The 16,584-nt window shown below is 40.2% G+C and overlaps 1 long non-coding RNA gene across 3 annotated transcripts in view; it reads left to right on the forward strand.

Annotated features, from left to right (window-relative positions):
* The window catches only part of LOC113604661 (uncharacterized), a 188,407-nt gene that overhangs the window by 66,496 nt on the left and 105,327 nt on the right, over positions 1 to 16,584 (forward strand). The window lies entirely within an intron of this gene.

The raw sequence follows: 16,584 nt of genomic DNA on the forward strand, positions 1-16,584 counted from the left end.
GGCTGAGGCTGGTAAGACAGGTGGTCAATTTACTAAAATGATTTCAGAGGCCATCAGTGAGTGTTCTGGGGAACAGGTGCTTCCATGGTTTGGGCTCCTCCATGAAGTTTTTTGTTTTCATTGCCTTTGACCCACTTTTAATGAAGTCAACTATTAAAGATCCAGGTCTGTTGCAATGTGTAGTAAGGACTCACTGAGTGACTTTGATCTTGACACTTTTTGTACTTAGGTCAGGCTTTGTAAATTTTAGGTTTCTTCTCAAGCATTTTCTTATAAATCCTTATCTCAAGAAAATGGAAAGTAAGCATAATTATCCCCACTTCAACACATGATGAAGTGGAGGGTTAGAAAGGTTAAATAATCAGCCTGAAATCCGCAGCTAGTAAATGGAAAATACAGAACTGAAAAATGGCAGTATGTTCCCAAGATGATGCTCTTTTCTTCCCCACCATAATGCCACATCTTCTGGAACAGTGGTTTGCAAACATTATGGTCTCAGAACCCTGGCACATTCTTAAAAATTACTGAGGGTCCAAAAAAGGTTTTGTTTGTGGGGGTTATATATATATATATCAGTATTTGTCATGTTAGAAATTAAAACAGAGAACTTAAAAAATAGTTAGGGAGGCACTGAGATGGCTCAGTTGGTTGTCTGACTCTTGATTTCAGCTCAGGTCATGATCTCACAGTTTGTGAGTTTGAGCCCCAGGTTGGGCTCTGCACTGACAGCATGGAGGCCTGCTTGGGATTCTCTCTCTCTCTCTCTCTCTCCCTCTCTCTCTCTCTCCCTGCCTCTGTCTTGCTCATGCTTTCTTTCTCTCTCTCAAATATATAAACATTTCAAAATTAAAAATAAAAATAGTTATTCAGTTAAAATAATCGTGTTAACAAACATTCTCATGAAAAATGACTATATTTTCTAAGCAAAAAAATACAGAAGAGTAACCTCATGCATTTTTTCAAGTCTTTTTATGTTTGGTTTAATGTTTAAGGTTTTATGTTCGGTTTAAGACACTGGATTTTCATATCTGCTTCTGCAGTCAATCTCTTTTGGAATGTTGTTGAGTTGATGTACATGAAGAAGATCCAGCCTCACACAGATCTATAGTTTTAAAAGCAAGGAGTATTTAAATCATCTCTTCAGATAATTTTGTGTCCTTTTCTTTGAAGAAGGTTGCAGCGTAGGCTCTGAAACCATGTCGGTGAAGATTCCATACTCTGTTGCGTTAAAACCTCTTTTTAATCTCTTTTAAATTTATTTTAAATCTCTTTTTAAAAGTCTTTGTTACATTTTGAATGAATCTCTTACCTATGTATGATTTTGTAATGCTTTGGTCATTTGAAAATCTTGGTTGACCAACTTATGCCAACGGTGGCATTTCTAATAGTAGCATGTGTTACTACCTAAAGGCCACAATTACTAATATCAACTCTGCTTTATTCAGAAAATTTGTCAAGAATTGGGATGCTGTTAAGCTTAAGGTGGCAAGTTTCCCAAACTCAGTTTTCGCTTGAAAGGTCAAATTTTTATCACTGGCAACAAACACTATGAGTTGTTTTTTGTTTTTTGGTTTTTTTTGAAGTGACAGTTTTACCTCTTTCATTTCTGAGAACGTGGCCACCAAATATCCAAACCTGAATAACCATAGTTTGCCTGTCAGTCATTTTTTCCAAGTAAGAAACGTTGTTCCACAAAAAAGGCGGCCAGTTCAGTTCACAACCCAACCGTACAGGGCTCTCCCTCAGGACAACTGCCGTCTTTAGGTGTGCTTGCAGCAGTGCCTTCTGGGTTCTTCCTGTTGTGTCACACAGAATAGTAAAAATGTGTATACTTCAGGGGTGCTCAGTCAGTTAAGCATCCAACCCTTGATTTGGGCTCAGGTCACGATTTCGTGGTTTGTGAGTTCGAGCCCCACGGCGCTGGGTTCTGTGCTGACAGCTGGAGCTGGGATTCTCTCTCTCTTCCCTCTCTCTCTGCCCCTCCCTCATGCATGTGCACACGTGCTCCCTCTCTCTCTCTCAAAATAAATCGGTAAACTTAAAAAAATATGTATGTATATACTTCAGAGCCAGGAACTCTAAAGTTAATGATTTTTATGGCTTTATCAAGGACATTTGTCAGTGATAATGGACTTTTATTTTACTTCATTTTTAAATTTTTACTGTGAATGTATGGCTTTCAAGAAAATAACTACTAAATACAGTTTGTTCTGATGTCTTAATTTATATGAAGGCGTGAGTAGTTTTTTACCCACCACTGCCTCTGCCCTATCAGTGCAAATGCTAATACTGTAAAAAGGCAAATAGGGCCTGAGCATTACTATTAAAACAGATTAGATGTGGTGAGCCCACTGAAATGGTGTTGGGGACTCCAAGGGGATCTCTGGACTATACTTTGAGAACTCCTGTTCTGGAAGAGCTGGATGAGCTCCCGGAGTGTGTCAAGGCCGATTCCTCTCCCAGTCCAGTGTGACCCAGTCATCCATGGGAAGACTGGAAGCACGAAGTCAGGATACAAGCAGAATCCTTGTATCAGGCTGGGTCCTAACATACCTCCTCCTGTCAAATTACCACCTTTTCTTTCCTCACGGAATTTACATGCTAACAGGGAGAGATGTACAATGAACAATGTGAGTAAGTAAACGATACAGTGTATCAGAAGGCGGTAAGTGCAGTGAAAAAAATAAAATAGGGTCGGGGACTGGAATGGAGGAGAGTTTTGATATTGTAAATGGAGTGATCACAAAAGCCTACCTCAGACTACAGTTTCAACTCAACCACCTGATGAGGCAAATATTGTTCCCATTTTAGAGAAGAGCAGATAGAGGTGTGGCTGGATTAAGTGAGACTCTCCATGTTCCATAGTTAGTAAACGATCTCGGATTCAAGGTCTAAAGCCCGGCTCTCTCCACTGGCACATGATTGTCACAGGTCTGTAACGGGCCTCAGACACTACAGTAACTTTTCCTCGTCAGTGACCCAGCTTTCAGGTTCTGAAGCTATTTAGGGAAATGAGATGACAATTTTACAAATAAAAAAAGAGTGAGGGAAAAGGCACAATAACTTCAGAAGGCACCAGCATGTGTGTTTCAAGGGAAATCCTCAGTTTTTGACCATTAGGCCTTTGAAGAGGGTTGCTTCCTAGACACTGGATTTCTTCTCTTCACATGACCCGTAGGTGTTTAATAAGCATTTTCGTAGCTGGATGCTCTGTGGTAGGTGCTGGGAGCAGAGACAGTTCCTGTGCTGAAGCAGCTCACAGTTATAGAGGAGAGAGACAAGGAAGAGAGAGCATTCTGGAGGCAGAAGAGACACTCCAAACCTTAACTAGCATGAGAAGATGAGTTTAAATGGGCTAAGTGTGCGTGCGACACACACACACAACACACACAACACACACACACACACACACACAAATACACAGCTCATTCTTATGTCTGAGATCTGGGACTTCCTGCAACTATGATAGATGCAAATTTTAAACAGAAATGACTCCCACCTCTGCATGACCCACATTGTCCCACTCAATGGGATCCTTGTAAAGGGGAGAAGCTGGAAACAATAACCTTTGTAATTCTCACAACCATAGAGGGAAGCTATTTGTCCACTGCAGATGAGGAAATTGAGGCTCAAAGAGTCTGTTTTTCTCTCTGGTCCCTTTGTGGCTGTCACACAAGTGCAACCACTGTTCATAAAGAGATGTGCCTGGTGTCTCTGTCCTGCTCACAGGACATCCCTGGGCCCAAGGGTCTCACTCCCTCTTTGCTTTTCTCTTTTTGCCTGCCTTCTGTTTCGACACTGTTCTGCTCCTTCTGGCTGTGTCTGGCATTCCCCAAATGCTTGCTTACCTCTCACAAGTGACAGCAGATCGGGTTCCTTTGGCCGAACCTTCTGCATTTTGCCTCAACCGTTTTTTCATTTCGTTGTTTTGGTATCTTTCAGAGCTTTGGTTTTTACTGATTCTGCTTTTCGTGTGACCTAGGATAAGTCTCTCTTCATCCCATCTCAACCCTTGAGCCCCCCAGAGTGGGTCTTCTTGTTCGGGACTCTGATTTCTCTGTCACTCAGGGTCGTGCAAGTGCAGGGTTGCTTTGAGAATGAGGCCCCCTTAAAATTTACTCCCTGCACCTCTGTCTTACGTCTCCCTAGTCTTGGCCTTGCAAAAATGGAATGCTTAACATCAAGAGTTCCCTGAGCTCTTTTTTTTTTTTAATCCTTCAAGAACTATATTCCTCTGAAATTACTCACCCAGTAGAGGACTCGTGGGTATAAAATTACCGGAAAGAGTTTAAAATCAGCTTAACCTTCGCTGATTCATAAACTAGTTTTCTCATGCATTCATAGCTCATCCCTGAATTCTTTTAGTTTATTTTCCGTCCCCAGTAATGTATTTTTCAATGAGTTTCAATGAGTCAAGAAGCATAAATCATTGATTCATTCATTAAATTATTCAAACTTGTATTATTAGTATCTATGTGCCAGGGTTTTTGACTGCTTCTGTTTTTTAATGGTCAATCCATACTTGAACAAGTAGGACTCATAAAGTGTGATTATAAAAACAGCTTTATTATATTTTTTCCTCACAAATTAACATAGGTTTTATTTATTGTTGGGTTCCTCTCTTGACTGTGTATGCACACATGGGCAGTTCTGTGACTCTTCTGATCACTACTAAGTGAAAGAGAGAGAGAGAGAAGGAGAAAGAAGGAAAGAAAATCCTATAATCAATTTAAATAAGATTCAGACATTAGAGTGTCTAGTTGAATATATTATTTAACATTTGAATCTTTATTTCAAAGCAAAAACCTCACCCTCCATCCCCTGGTTGTTAAGTTAGCTAACTGACATGTGTGACTCCTTTGGGACTGGAACTGGAGGAGGGAGGTGACTGGAGCGAGTTCACACTCGACTGTCAGAAGCGTGAAGGTTCACATTCACTAGCCCCGAAAGTTCTCCAGATGGTCTCTTGCATTGCGGGGTCCTTCCTTCTGCAACCCCCTGGATGTGGGAAGGGCTCTCTTTTGGATGGCTGCTCCTGTATCCTTCAGATCCTGTCCTAGGCAGCTTGCTCAACAGCTCCCTTCCGCTGCAGGACTTTCACCCTAGGGGCTTGGCCTCGTGATATATTATCCATTCTCCTATTGCTGGATGGTTGGGGTGGTTGCGTTCAAGATTCTGACACGGTATGTCGAACTGTCCACGAGGAAACATGTTCTTACATCGTTTTTACAACTCTTCAGACTTCAAACCCAGCATTCTTTTTTAAACAGTGACATGGATTCTCCCTTGAAGCTATTTTAGTGTGAATTTCACCTTATGAATATATTCCCCACCTGGTAGTTGCATTTTAACTATAGATAAAATGGCTTTGGTCTTGTTGAAGATGTTTCAGGCATCAGTGGATAATCTGGGATTGTTCTTCCTGGAGCCCTAAAGACAGAGAGACATGGAAATCACCTGTTTCACAAATTATACTTTATAGGTAGTGCTTGTTTATGAGTCAAGTTTGCTCCATCTGGCACATTCGTTCTGTTAGGATTAGACTTGGCTCAATTGTTCTGTTAGACAATAGAGAAAAACACAGTGTTCAAATGTGTTAAACTTCTGCCCTAAGGGAAGAAGTTGGTACATGGGAAAAAAAAAAACAAAAAACAACACAACACTGGTACAAGACTCTCTGTTAACTTATAAAAGATTAAGATATTCAGGGGGTTGGCTGGACCTAGGGCTCAGGTCCTAGGAATCCTTCCCTGAGGTGAGTCCTCCTGGCCAGCAAGTGCTCCCTTACCTCCAGCTCCTTAGCCCTGTGGCTTATTATAATTGGTTCTTCAATTATAAGCATCTTCTCCTAATTTGCTTGGTGGTGGTAGTGGTAGTGGTGGTGATTTAGCTCATGTTACGTTTGCTAAACTTTTATTGAGCACTAGTTAATGCACAGTATGAATTGAATAGGTGATAAGTAAATATGAATAAGATAGTGCTTGCTACCACGATCTTTGATCTGGTTGAAGAGGAAGATATATAAGCAATTAACTCTAACACAGGCAGAATCAAACATGTATCAAATAGAGGTGATACATTAGCCCCAGGAGAAAGTCTTCTGTAGGAGTTGACAGGAGAGCTTTGCTTTGGAAAGCTGATGACTGGTATTTCCAGAAGTAAGTAAGTAAAGGAAAGCATTTCAATTTGAGTAACACAGCGTGAGTAATGGCAAAACATGTAATGTTATATTTGAGGAAAAGTGGATTATGAGTTACGTAGAGACAGAGTTTGGGTCTAGAGATGAGTTGCCCGGTGCAGGAGCTACTAGCTGTGTGTGGTCACTGAACAATTGAAATGTGCTATAAATATAAACGTAAATATATATGTATATATTGTACTATAAGTGTAAAATATCTATAAAGTATATACCATATTTTGCAGCTTTCATGTGAAAAAAATAATATATGTCTTTTATGTTCATTAAATTTTGAAATGATACTTTGGAAATACTGGGCTAAGAGAATTAATTTAACTTTTTGAATTTGACTTAAAAAGCTTAATATTACGTATGTGGCTCATATTGTAATTCGATTAGTACTGCTGTAACAGAGTAGTAGTATGAATTTTAAGAGGAGTTTGAACATCCTGCTTCAGGTAGTGGGAGACTGAATATTTTTGAGCAAGTAATGTGTACTGTATCCCCAAGTCAAAAAGCCATGTTTTATTAAAAAAAAAAGCCGTGTTTTCCATATCTTATATACTCTGATCCGCTATAGGCATCTAACGTTTGTTTAACAAATGTCTTCTTTGAACATACACACTTTATCCAACTGATTATTGATGAAAAGTTACCCTTCAAAATGCTTTATTATAACTTTGACTTTGATGCATGTTTCTTAAAACTCACATAAGCAAAATGAAGGAATTAAAACTCACCCAGAATCCACCAACCCAGATAGCTACTATAAATATTTTAGTGTGTGCCCTTCAGGTAGAGGACCGTACTGAAATACTGTTCTTAAACAGCTGCATTGCATTAATAGTATGGTGTACAGTTTCTCATGGAAATAAATTTTGTTCTACACATGATTTTTATTGGCTGCATAGTATTTCATTGTATCGATGCATCCACTTAGTTAAGTAATCCCTTAGTATTGGACATTTGTCATTAATTTTTACTGTATAAGATATTCTCAGTTCTTTATTTCAATTAGTTAGAGTCAAAGAAAAAGGCAATAAAAATGAAGATGTTAACATGGACTTTCATTTCTCTAAAGACATCTAACAAAGCAGGTGCATAGAAATCACTGGCTCCCTTAATATCCAAGGCTAAATTTTGTAATTAAATAGCTTTTAAGTGTTCCCAGTAGCAAAGCTATCAAAGTGATTCTAATTAGTGCATCTCTCTTTCTCCCTCTCTCTGTCTCTGTCTCCCTCCCTCCCCACTCCCCTTTTGTATATGTGTGTGCATCATACAAATAAGCATAAGACAACTTCCTCTGGCTGAGTTAGTTCTCCCTTCTCTTCTTGTTGTTCCTGTTTGAAAAACTCATTTATGTGAAAGTTATAAATACAGTACAAAGACCTTTTTTTCCTGAACCATTTGAGAGGAAATTGCTGACTTAGTGCTAAATCATCACCAGATAGTTTTCTGCAGACGAAGACATCCTCCTGTGTAACTAAAGCACAATAACCAAATTCAGGAAATTAACCTTGATACATAATTACCATCTAATCTTCAAACTCTACCCAAGTTTCTCCAGTTGTCCCAATTATTCCCTTTATAGTAAAAGGATCCAGTTCAGAATTACACGAGGCATTCACTTGTCCTGTTTCTTTGTTTCCTTCAGTCTTCCCTTGATTCTCATGACCTTGACATTTTGATAACATGCCAGTTATTTAGAAGAATTGACTTCAATTTGCATTTGTCTGAGGTTTCCTCAAGATTAGATTCCAGTTATGCATCTTAGGCAGGAATATTACAGAAGGATGAAAATGTCCTGCTACTAATGGCATTCATTCTGAGGGGTCTGCCAGATTTCTCCACTGTAAAGTTACTCTCTTCCCCTTTGTAATTAATATCGGGAGGGGGAAATGCTTTGAAACGATGTGAACATTCTCTTCTTCCTCAAATTCTTAAAGTATTCATCTGTTTACTTATGTCAGTATGAATTCATTGTTTCTTATTTTATTCAATTTGTTGTAACCTATTATATCATTATTTCTTTTAATGCACACATTGTCTCTGTTGTGGCCTGTGGGAGCCTATTCAAGATGGCTTCTGTGTCCTTTTAATGCCTGGTCACTGTTTGAGAATTTCCTTGCTTTCTGGCACAAGATATTTCAGACTTAATTTGTATTTGCCCTGTTTTAGTCTTAGATTCAGCAAAAAATGGTACCTAGAGGCCAAGATCTAGGTACTAGGGGTGCTCATTGCTAGAAGGGTGTCATGCTCTTAGGTCCTTCAAGTGGACAGAACTAGGGAACATACACATACACATACAATTACCTCTATGTTTATTTTTATATCTATCTTATATATTGAAAACTAGAAGTTCATCCTGATGCCTCTCATTCAAATCCCAGCACCACAAGATTCATTTTGTTATTCTTTCTTTCTATCTTTGCAATGCCCTTCTCTAGCAGTGAGAAACTGGGCTCCCATTATTCTTAATATTTATATATATGATCCACCCCCTTGTAGGTACACAATTAACGTTGCTGCTGCCAAATCTTCTCCCATCACTGCAGACGCCTCCTTTCCCTACTTGGGCTCTGGCACACTATTTCAGGTTCCCCTTGCCCTTGGGGACTCCCTTCTCACCCTGCTTATGCTTTAACTTCTGGTGCTGGGCTGTCCATCGCCACCTGACTGCCCTTCCCACCCTGTTAGTCTCTGCCACCATACCAGGAATACCCCTTTCTCTGTTCAAGCTTTGACATAGCATTCTGAGCTACCTGCCCCTCTTGTCCCTCTGCGTAGACACCTGACTTAATGGCTTTGTGACTGAATTATTCAAATGGGAGGAAAGGAGAAGGGAAGAGAAATATCTCTGGTTGTATTTTAGATTTAAAAAACTTCCCTGTTTCTTCTGACCCCAATGGAAACGTACTACCCACATCAAGGTATAAAGAAACAGTCCTTCTTTGTTGATAAATACAATAAGAGTTCTTAAAGCTATTCTTGGAGACTCTACTTCTCATTTATCTCTGTTACTGCTGATAAACAGTATCATTTGTTAAATGAGGGACAGAGAGAAACTTTAAATTCCCACGTGCCAATAACAGCAATGGAGAGGAAATGTTCAGCCTAAATGGCATTTAAAAAAGATTATGAGGCACACGTCCTCCAACCTTGAGGATAGTATATCTGATCTATTCATTTGACTGTTGAGATGTTACAAAAGAAGACTCATTCGTTTGGAATTTTGCAATTTGGCTACATTTTTTAAAAAAGCTTCTTTGTGGGCTTTAAAGGGTTCCCAGAGCTATTCTGAAAGCCCTTTTCCACCTCAGATCTGCTGGTCACAGATGTCTGGCATCGCCTTCTGCCCTACAAGGCTGCACCAGCTAGAATGTGCTTCCTGGGCTCTCTCTGACCTTAGTAGAGAGCTCTATTATCTCACAGACACAGTCTGGTCAGGGGCAGACATTCTTGCATGTGTCAGGCTAATTGCAGATCGCTCTAAGTGCTACCAGTGTAGATGTATAATCCCCATCAAGGGCTGCAAGCACCACCCCTTCCCCCTCAGCCCCTTCCCCAGGCATTCCTTCTCAGTGCTAAATTCAGAGGGGCTGGCCTGAAGCAGACAGTCACACAACTCCTCGCTATGACCAGGTCAATGTCTACAATGCAGGGCCTTTTAAAATTGAATTTGGCCAAGTCCAGGCATCAGTGCATACCAGCATTGATTTATAAAAATAAACCAGGCAGAGGAAGCTTCAAAGACTTCCTAGAAGATGGAAGGAACTAGAGGTTACAGAGGGCAGTGGGATGACTTCTAATGGCCCCATGAAAGCCGTCAGGAATTCTTAAATTGCCAGGAATGTCATCAAGTACTGTACCATGCTGTCATGAATGGGGACAGAACCAAGCATAGTGAGTATAATAGTTCTTTAGTATTTGGAACAGAGTGTGTGTGTGTATGTGTGTGTGTGTGTGTGTTTGTGGAGGAGGGTGTCTTGTGGTGTCTGCCCTCCATTGAGGGTTTGATGTAGGTACACTCCATGCCCTGATGTCCTCAGAGTTCAGTTCCATCAAGAAATGACCCATCAGTTTTTCATATCTAGTAAATACCTGGTGCCGAATTTCGTATGCAATCTACCTGCCTATCAGGGTTTTCCTTTCATCCCATTATGTCAAGCTCAGTTTGTCTAAACCATACTCGTAGATTTTTCTCACAAAACTACATGAATTCTGAGGTGTTGTTTGTTTGTTTGTTTGTTTGTTTGCAGTGAGCCACACAGACTTAAAAACTCAGTACTCACAATATAGTCTCCCTCCCTTCTTTCTCCTTCTCTGCCAAGGCCTCTTAGTTACCAAATCCAGGAGATTCCTTTATGACATCTCTGCCATCAGTCCCTTAATTTTCTAATGCTTGGTCCTTAGTTCAGATGCTAATTGTCTTCACATTGGACTGCTCTCATTTAGCCTTATTTTTTAGTAAAATATTTTGTTATTTAGTTCGTAAACATTTACATCTATTTATTAGCGTAATTCAGTAAATTGGTATCATAACCTATGGGTCATTAAGGGTAAATTCTTTACATAATTTGAACTAAAAATTAACATGAAAGTATTCTCTCTGTTGTATTGTGAAGTGTCTTGTGCGATCCTATTCTATTGTTGGAGTAACAGTTTATACCCATTTTAAGAAAATTATAAAACATTTAAGAAGGCCAGTTTCTCCCAGTCAGAAGTCCCATTCATCACCTCAGCTACTCTTCCTGAGCAAACTGAACCATAAGAGGGGGTGAGAGGTGAGGGAGATTGCCGGTTGTCACTGTTTCTCCATCTTGACTTGTATCTTCACACACATTTGCAGTTAAAGGCTGCTGCTGTTGGCCATCGGCACCAAATGACCGTAGTCTCGCTTGGAATCTGGCAATATTTATCATCAAGGGTGTAAAGATCATAAGTTCTGATTGCAAGATAGGATCTTCCTTGTAAAATCTGTTTTAGCTTTACAAGTGAAGTAACATATCTGGAAGAACATAGAATGAGTTGTTGGAGACGAACGAAGCTACTCTACCCACACGTGGAGAAAAGTAGAAGCTTCTTATTTTCTCTCTTCACATCATGCTGAGCATGTATCAGAATAAGACATAGCAATGAAATTGAATGAATGACACAAAACAGCAATGAGGCTCTTTGGCTTTGTTCCTTAAAAAATTTTTATTATGAAAAATAGTACTAAGAACAATAGAGACAAATCTGTTTTGAAATCAATCAATCCATCCAGGTACTTAAACTGTATAATGAAAAATCTGACTCCTTCTAGCTCTGCCATTCCAAATACCTTTGGAAATGTGACCAGTTTACCTTCCCAGTGGAAGATTATAGACATGGGCCATGTTTGCCACCAGATATTATTATAAAATTCTTTGTGACCCCTTGTGAAAATTTCTAGTGAGTTACAAGAAAGGACACATCTTAGAGTACACAAAGCAAGTGTTTAATAAGCTACTGAAACCAGGAATCATGTGATACACAATTTAAATGCCTCCTCAGGGGCACCTGGGTGGCTCAGTTGGTTAAGCATCCAACTTCGGCTCAGGTCATGATCTCGCGGTCTGTGGGTTCAAGCCCCGCATCGGGCTCTGTGCTGACAGCTTGGAGCCTGGAGCCTGCTTTGAATTCTGTGTCTCCCTCTCACTCTGTCCCTCCCCTGCTTGCATTCTGTCTCTGTCTCTCTCTCTCTCTCTCTCTCTCTCTCTCTCTCAAAAATAAAAATTAAAAAACAAATAAAAGCCTCATCAATGCATTTATAAACAAATTATAATAAAAATTTTTGTAAGTACAATGGCATTTTGTTACTGGATATCTAATGTTAAAGAGGTGTATACCCTTTAACTTCATTTAAAGTTGAAGACAATATATAAAATATAATGGAAATTTTACATAACTACTTTTATGTTCTTTTAAAGCTGCCTTTATACATTAGCTACATGTTTCTGAAGCTTAAGTGGTTGTTATTTTAAGTCTGCAAAATAAAAATTGCTTTGACCTTTTAGGGTATTGTTTTGGATTTCATTATCACAGTGAACTTGAAGGGTATGATTCTGTTTTCTATTATCAAGTACTTCCTTCTTCCAGCCTCATAATAGAAAAGTCACAGTCCTTAGCTCCAACACCCGATAGAATAAATAGGACTATAATTTAACTCAAAGAGTGAATGGCAAGGTCAGACTTTAAAAGCCACATGGAGATTAGATTGGCACAAATGAATGTATGCATGTATTATATTCAATTGAATAGAGACAAATTATGTATATAGTGTATGCATATCAATGGGTACTTTAGGGAAACTGTTCTCTTAGGTAGGAATTAGCTGTGGTTGACTGAGTTTGCAAAGTACAGCAAGGTTATTAAATAAACAATATAGTAAGACATTCCACTTAACCCAGATCATAAATGAAATCAGTTGTAGGCTGTTTATGTCTGTGATGTGGAAGGCACAAATTGCGTTTCTCTTTCGGTAAATGTACTGAAAAAGAGAAGAAAGAGATGCATGGTGGTTACCCCTAAGCTTGCACTTGAAAATTGCTCGACAGGAAGAGAGAGACAAAGAGACCGAAGCTGACTAATGATGTGATGTTCATTGCTCAAGGCAACCAAATCACAAGAGCTGCCTCAGCTTTCCCCATTGGTTGTAGTTATAGAAAGACAAGTTACCTTCTGGGGCTCTCCTTTCTGCAGGCTAGCACGATCCAGGCAGAGAGAGAATCACCACAGAGCCCAACAGACCCCTCACTACACTCCCTGTTAAGGCGGCCTGTCCCGGACCGTGGAGGTGCTTTGGCAGACCAGTTCTGCCCTACTGTCCAGTTCATTCACAGGACTTACACTGAAAGGGGATCGTTAAAAGAGATGGGGCCCTCTTTGCAAGGGAGAATCTGAAGAGATCAAATGGCCAAAGCATCCTGGAGTCCTTAGGTCATACACCCTCTCGGGAGGAGTTTGTGGTTGTGCAGTGGTCAGCCACAGCTCCTACTGAGGGGTGGGGGGGGGGGGGCCTCTGGGCACAGCAACGTGGCTGCTAATCCATAGATTCCAGCAGAAGGCCTTGTTTCCAGGCAAAGAAGTGGGTGGATGATTCTTTGGTTAATCATCTCCAGGGAAAGAAAAAGGACTGACAAGCTTCAGTGAGCTATTTCAGTTTCTAATTAATTTTTCATACAGGCAGTTCTTTTTCATGTCTAATCAAAATCATTCTGCCACAGATTAAGCCAGATTTTCCTAGTTTTCTTCTTTCTAGCGATAGATCCAAGGTGGGTGTCATCCTGCATTTTGTAACTGGTGATGGGTAAAAATACGTGGGACATCTAGATTGTTTACTTAATGACATTTATTAAAATGAGTATGTGGGGCACCTGGGTGGCTCAGTCAGTTTAGCATCTGACTCTTGCATTCAGCTCAGGTCATGATTTCAGGGGTTCGTGAGTTCGAGCCCCGCCTCAGGCTCTGTGCTGATAGCACGGAGCCTGCTTGAGATTCCCTGCGTCCCCCTCTCTCTGCCCCTCCCCTGCTTGCACACACACTCTCTCTCTAATAAATAAATAAATATTTAAAACTAACTAAATAAAAATAAATAAAATGAGTATGTTACCAGGAATCCCACTTGAAGTCAGTGGGCCCTGAAAGGGAAAAGAGAGCTCACATCTTGCTGTGAAAGTGTGTTGAATTACCAAAGTGGGGACAGAGAAGTGTCATGGGACAGTTTTTTTCTCGGACAAGGTCTTGGGTGTCCTGTTTTGTGTTGTTTGAGCAGGTTGTGTGGGGGAGAGGATGGATTTGTTGAGCTGGTTTAGATGTTTGAGGTGGAAATGTGAGAGGGAGTAGGCGAAGCTTCCGTGTGATAAAGGACAAAGAATCTTAAAACTCTCTCTTCCTCACCTGCCCCTATTGGGAAAAGCACCCAACTCTGTCATCAAGGCAATGACTCTTACACAGACAGGAACCACATGGAATATTTATACAAGATTGTCTGTTGTGTGGAATTTGTGGAAACCAGACCACCCTTCCTATGGGTTAGCTGCCAATGTCCTGAAATAGCTCTGAGGGCCAGGACCTTTCCACTATGGTATTTTGCCTTTCTGTGTTGCATACACGTGGGGGCGGGAGGGTTACCTCCCATCAGCTTCACAATGGCCTCTCTGGCCCCCAACTTACCACCCCTTTACTTCCTCTTACATCCTTTTACCTGTCCAAACTTGGGAGAAAAACAGGGAGAGGGGAAAGAGGAAGTGGGGTCTGAGACAGGCTGTCAGCTGAGAAGGCAGCTGCCTGCATTGTGTGCTGTTGGCAGCTTGAAGCCTTCCTGGGGCATCTCCAAATACCTCCTCCAACCACTGACCCACACAGAAAATTCTTATTCCCTCCCAAGTTCGGATCTCCAACATAGATTTTGTCACTCATTTGGCTTTAGATTTATGCGATGAATTGTAATCCCCCCGAATCTCCCCTCTACACACACACACACACACACACACACACGCACGCACACACACCCTCTTAAAATAATTTAACTAAATTTTAGAATTATAATAGAAACACAGAGCACATTAGTGAGTACTCTTCAAGATTGGGACAACTAGCTGGGAATTTAGAGATAACCTAATCCAACCCTCTCACTTTCCAATGGAGAGACTCAGAGGGGTAAAATGACCTACCCCACATCAGACACATCATAAAATAAGGAACCAAATTAGAAATTAGTACAGATGTTTCATGTAAGACTGTCTGTAGGCCATGGCCCTTGCAGCCAGTCAATGACCAATAGCCGATGTGACTTTGAAACAAGGTATTAGAACGCTGTAATAATTAAGAATGAGGAGGACAAAGATGAGGAGGAGAAGATTTGCCCCAGGCTCAGGTGCACTCTGAAATGTTAAGTCTGCTGAAACCCAAAGGAATATTAATAAAGGGAGCTTTGTTCTGGGGCAGAAGCACCTAGATAGCTGCCGTAATAGTCAAGACAAACTTCTGACCTTTCAGTCTGTCAAGTTTTATTGCCATGATTTAAACATTATAAAGCGCGTGTGAGCCATTATCTGCATCTCTCTTTGTTGTAAATTACACTGAGAATGCTCTACAGCACTTCAGGAAGGAAAAAGAAAACCCTGTCAGTAGAATACATAGAGTTTTGTTGGTGCCAAAGGGTTATTCAATAGTGGATAAAAATTCATCCTCCAAACCACAGGTGTCCCTGCTAGTATATACCATTACCTCCTGCTACACTGGGTTCAGTGGATTACCCACCAGTGACGATGACTAGTCAAGTTCAAATAGGACATATTAAGAACCAGGGTAGAGACTACCAGAGTTTTTAGAAAATTACATGTGATTTTGCAGAGATACAAGATGTCAGAGGTAAATCCTGTTAGTAGGGCTTCTTGCTGTGAAATCCTAATGAGAATGTTTATTGCTAACAATTTTTTAAATTCAGTATTCCACTAAAAAAAAAAAAGGCATGAGCAGTGATATAAGTCAATGGATTGCTCTGATCCTGTACTATATTGAGAAATATAATAGGGCAAATTATGCTGGGCTCGTTTCATTTTTGAAATGGTTCAGAAATCCTTGAACTTAAAGTAAGTACATCAAAATGTTCCATTATCTTAATTATCAGTGGTCATGCTTTTTCAGGAATGTCTTTCATTTCAGAGATGGCAGCTGCTTACTCAGCATTAGCAAATGTTAAGGGACACATCTGTGCTAACCCACTATAAGTTAGTCTTCATGGATAATTGAAATCCACAGTTTTTCCAACTCTCTTTCATCTTTGAGGTAATCAGGAGGTACTATCAATGAATTCATTTATCTCCTAGCCAATCATGTATTTTCCCATTGCTTCAAATCAGTAACTCTGATTGATACAGTTTTTATCTTTGTAAGCTCTCCTAGCCACCTTTTTGCAGGGCCACGATGGCATAAAGAGGGCACCATTTTGGGAGTCAGGGCATTTGGGTCCATGTCTGAACCCTAAAGCGTACTGGGGACCTCTGACAAGTCACTTTACCTTGATATATTGTTTCCTTCATCTGTAAAATGAAAGCGTTGGATTAGACAAACTACATTTTCTTCTACTTTTACCATTCATTGTGTCTGAAATGGGAAAGAAAAGAGGAAAGAAAAGGAAAGAAAGGAAAGAAGGAAGAAGAAGGGAGGAAAGAAAGAAAAAGAATAAAAAAGAGCAGGAAAAGAGAACAAAAGGGCTGGATAGGCCATGTTACAGATATTTAATGCCTGCATAGTTGGTAGTTAGCAGCATCAGAGAAACCAAACCCTGCCTGCTGGAGTCTTTTTTTAATTATTATTATTGTTTATTTTTGCGACAGAGAGACAGAGTGCAAACGGAGGGGCAGAGAGAGAGGGAGACA

This window comes from Acinonyx jubatus, chromosome B1, assembly GCF_027475565.1.
Source record: "Acinonyx jubatus isolate Ajub_Pintada_27869175 chromosome B1, VMU_Ajub_asm_v1.0, whole genome shotgun sequence".
Lineage (NCBI taxonomy): Eukaryota > Metazoa > Chordata > Mammalia > Carnivora > Felidae > Acinonyx > Acinonyx jubatus.